The following is a 5,184-nucleotide window of genomic DNA, read 5'->3' as shown; positions in this document are numbered from 1 at the left end:
GATAGATAGATAGATACATACATACATACATACATACATACATACATACATTGAAATATATACACTTGATGAGTTCCTTAGGCAGTAATTTTTTGGTTGCCTTAACCAGGCAATTCGAATAGCAGATTCTATTTTAACAGGAGCATAAAAATGCCTAGGGTGTTATGCTGAGAGAAATAAGTCAGGCAGAGAAGGACAAATTACCATATGTTTGCACATATAGGTGGATTAGGAGGAAGTTAATTGAGGATTAAGTGGGAGAAGAAGGGGAAAAATAGTTGGGAGAGGGAAGGAGGTAAACCATAAGAGACTCTTATATGCTGAGAACAAACTGAGGGCTGAACGGGGCTAGGGAAGAGGGGAAGGAGGTGATGGGCATGGAGGAGGGCACTTGTTGGGATGAACACTGGGTGTTATCTGGAAACCAACTTGACAATAAACTATTTTTAAAATGCCTGCTTTTATGAAGTAAACACATGGAATAATACAATAACTGAGCTTAAAAATGTATGGCATTGCTCCTGCTCTGTGACTGCAGAGAATCGCCTACCCTTTGTAGTCAGAACTGCCTCTCTGAAGCAGTGTTGAAATCCAGTTTGCTTCTAATAGTCCTGCATCCTCTCTCAGCCATGCCTGGTAATATTACCAGAGACAACTTTTAAATATTCGTACCTGCTGATTTTGTTAAAGCCTTCAAGCCAAAAGTAATATCCAGATAAGACAAATACTTAGCAAATCAGTGGTAGATGTAAAGAAGATTTTGAATTTCATGTTTGTTTAACTATTTATTTTTGAGAGAGTGCACCAGTTGGGATGGGCCAAGAGACAGGGACACAGGGGTTGTAAAGCGGGCTCCGAGCTTACAGCAGAGAACCTGATGTGGAGCTTGAACTCAAACCGTAATATCATGACTTGAGCTGAAGTTGCACACTCAACCGACTGAGCCACCCAAGTGCCCCTGAAATTTCAGTTTTGATGCACTTACACAGGAGAAGCCATTTCCATTTTTTTAAATTTGTTTTAATATTTATTTCAGGGGGGCATGGAGTAGAGAAAGAGGGTGATACAAAATCTGAAGAAGGCTCCAGGCTCTGAGCCATCATCATAAAGCCCGACATGCATCTCGAACCCACAAACCTCGACATCATGACCTTAGCTGAAGTTGGATGCCTAATCTACTCAGCCAGCCAGACTTCCCCTAGAAGCAATTTCTAAATAAACAGAAATATTTTATTGGTATGAAAGTAACACATAAGCATAATAGCAACTTGAATCAAACTGAAATGTAGCCCTTAGTCCTGAGTTCCCCTGTCCAGAGACAGTATTTTGTTACTTTGATGTCATCCCCTCAATCCTAAACATGATGCTTATCTTGGTGTATCATGACATGTTCATTTTAAACAATATTTTTACCTCTCTACCATGATGGAGGAAGACAAATCTCCACTCCAACTGTTTTCCCTCCCTCTTCCTTTCCAATATGTCATATTTAATTAATTTGGCTGCTTCTCTCTTGTAACTTCATGTAACTTTGCTGACTCTATTGGTGAGGGAAGTGGTAGCAGATGGCTGAAAGCACTGGTCCTGGAGATGGACTGCTTGAATTAGAATCCTTGTTCTGCAACTTTTATTAGCTCTCTACCCCTGTGAAATGTCCACATCCCACTTGTGCCCATTGTTTTCTCATCCATAAACCAGGGAAAAGGATTCCTCTCTACCTTATAGGGTTGCTTGTGCTAATGCAGCTAATAATGCATTTGTAGCCTTTAGTGTCTAACACAAGGAGAGCTCAAGAAACATTAGCTATTATTATTTATATCTTGCCTTATTAACTTTCACCTTAATCTCATGATTCTCTCAGTGCATGAGGCTGTGCTCTTTATTCCCTCTGCCTTTCCTTTCCGCTTGTACAAATCACCTTCTGTGAATATTGCTTGCTTTTATTTGTGCTGTTATCATTTACATTTTGCAATACAGTTGTGGCAAAGTGTTCTGTGTTTTCTCCACAGGTTAGCTCCAAGGGTTGAAAACCAATCAACTCTATTAAGAAGGTTCGCTTAGTCCTGGGGGAAATAGTGTGATCGGATTGTATTTCCTACTCTGCCAGTACAGTGCTCCTTCTTGTCTTTGACATCAGTTGTTCAAAATCATGCTACATTTTAGTTTGGTTTATGCTTCTCGTATGTTTTAAATTGTTTTTCCTAAAATTTGAACTATTTCCCTCTTTTAATCCTTGCACTATTTGCACATTAAAAATATTTTATTTTCAAACTTGATATTATTTGATTTACTTGGCTGGGTCCCTTTCTTTTCTAGAATACTTACATCTCCCCTTCTCAGTTTGGAAGCTACAACACTGAAAGATATGACCCAAAAAGTAAAAGGAGCAGAGGGACACCTCAGACTGCCTTTAGGCTAGGCAAGAAATGTTCACTAATCACTATTTATGAAAAATGCATAATTCTGGCCCCATCATCCTAATTGTGTAGCTTTGTAGGAGAAATAGCAATATGAACTTCAGCCAGTGCTCCAGGTAGTCCCCGTTCCACGTTGTAACCAAACACTGGACTAGGCCTTAAGTGAGAGCTCACCAAAGGCCCCAAACATTTTATAAGTTTAAATATTTTGGGCGAAAACCCTTAGCAACAAGCAGGACATTTTCCCTACATCTATTTCTCAAGAACCAAAGGTAGCTTGTGAGAATTTTCAGTTCAGACTCCTGAATGCATGTCTTTCTTGCCCTAATATGTTCATTTTAGAAATCTAGAAACGACCTGACTGTGATAAGCCTCCTTAGGCTCTTCCTGACCCAATCTCTGCTAGGATCCCAGGGTGATGTGACATAACCAGGCTTCCTGGCAGCAGTTCATACCTGAGCTGGAAATGTTCTTTTTAGCAGTCTCAAAGACAGAGATTTGCCCTCAGACAACCCTTCCAGATGGTAGAACTGAGGCTCGCATAATCAAACAGGTACTAAGAATTAGAGCCACGACACGGATGTCTGGATATGGTCCGAGACTGTCGCTGTGTGAAGGGCAACCAAAATAAGCAAGACAAAGCCCGTCCTGAAAACTCGTCTGTCTCATGTAAACAGTGCCTTTGTCTTAAATCCATGCTAAGACGGACATCAGAGACTTTCTTAGAAGTAGATTTTCAGAGTGTGGAGGACACATGAAAGTTAATGGGCAAAGCAATGGGGGGGGGAGGGCTTAAGGTAAAGGGTTTCAAACAGAAGCTCACGATTCTAATTTTTCACTGGACTAAACCCAGGTTCTGTCGTATAGAAATTTGGAAACACTGAGGTGAAACACCTAAACTAACTACATGGACAATCATTGAAAACTATTTTCTTGAATAGAAATATCTTTGTATTGCTCAGCATCCCTCCTCATCAGGGAAATACAAATCAAAACCACACTGAGATATCACCTCATGCCAGTCAGAGTGGTTAAAATGAGCAAATCAGAGAACTCTAGATGCTGGCGAGGATGTGGAGAAACGGGCACCCTCCTACACTGTTGGTGGGAATGTAAACTCGTACAATCACTCTGGAAAACAGTGTGGAGGTTCCTCAGGAAACTAACAATAGAACTCCCCTATGACCCAGCAATAGCACTGCTAGGAATTTATCCAAGGGATACAGAAATGCTGATGCATAGGAGCACATGTACCCCAATGTTCATAGCAGCACTCTCAACAATAGCTAAAACATGGAAAGAGCCTAAGTGTCCATCAACGGATGAATGGATCAAGAAGATGTGGTTTATCTACACCATGGAATACCACATGGCAAGGAGAAACAATGAAATCTGGCCATGTGTAGCAACATGGATGGACCTTGAAGGTGTTATGCTGAGCGAAATAAGTCAGGCAGAGAAGGACAAATACCATATGTTTGCACGTATAGGAGGATTAGGAGGAACTTGACTGAGGAACAAGGGGGAGAAGAAGGGAGGAAATGGTGGGGGAAAGGGAGAAAGGCAAATCATGAGAGACTCTTGAATGCTGACAAAAACTGAGGACTGATGGATGTGGGGGGGAGGAGGGATGGACATGGAGGAGGACACTTGTGGAGATGAGCACTGAGTGTTATGTGGAAACTAATTTGACAATAAACTATTTGTAAAAAAAAAAAAGAAAGAAAGAAAGAAAGAAAAGAAATATCTTTGTGTTTCCCCTGAAAAGACTTGTATTGATTTCACCAAATACATATCTCGAAGTTATGACAGAAAGCTGAGAAAGTTATACGTCTGAACTTTGCATTTATCATTGCTGGCAAACACATTTGGAGTGCTTACTCTGTGACTAGCACTATTCTAAGGACTTGGCAAATATCAACTCACTTCTCTTCATAACAGCAGTAGGTATCACTCCTAATAGCCACTTCTGGGGGGAAACCAGAGCGGTTAAATAGCTTGTCCAATGTCACACTGTAAGTAGGTGGCAATACCCAAGATTTGAAACCAGGCCTTCTAGACTTTCGTCACTTTGCTGTGTTACCTTATTAAAAGCTGTGTTTAAGGAAAGGACTAAGTTGTCAAGAATGAACTAAAAGCAGAAGGGAGAAATGAGAAAATGAATGACAGCAGAAACTGAAGAAGAGCTACGTTCAGAAATTTCTGTTAATGAGGCTTAGAAATAATAAGATGCTGGTTGGGATGTTCATTTAAGAGAGCACCTGAATCTATTGAGAAATGACTTGGTTTGCTTTAAAGTTCAGAAAGACTGGTTGAATGAAGAGTAATGAAAACAAAAAGTAGACAGGAAAATAATAATGTGACTTAAGTGAGGAGAAGAAATCTTTCCTCTCTAAGAATTAGGACAAGCATGGGGTTGTGGGAGAGTAGAAAGATCTTCCTAGTAGGTGTCTAGGCATTTTTACCAAGAACACGGACAAAAATACTACCATTGGGGGTGAGTGGGTGGCTCAGTTAAGCTCAGTCGGCTAAGCTTTGGACTCCAGCTCAGGTCAGGGCCTCACAGTTTGTGGGTTTTGCCCTGCCAAAGGCTCTGTACTGACAGCTCAAAGCCTGGAGCCTGCTTTGGATTCTGTGTCTCCTTCTCTCTCTCCCCTCCCCTGCTCTTACTGTCTCTCTCTGTCTCTCAAAGATAACTAAAATGGTAAAAATATATATTTAAAAAATGTTGACATTGTACTGGTTTTAGTGGTCCCTCAAACCAAAC

Source organism: Hyaena hyaena, unplaced genomic scaffold, assembly GCF_003009895.1.
Source record: "Hyaena hyaena isolate Hyena2069 unplaced genomic scaffold, ASM300989v1 scaffold_1128, whole genome shotgun sequence".
Lineage (NCBI taxonomy): Eukaryota > Metazoa > Chordata > Mammalia > Carnivora > Hyaenidae > Hyaena > Hyaena hyaena.
This window is presented reverse-complemented; position numbering follows the sequence as displayed.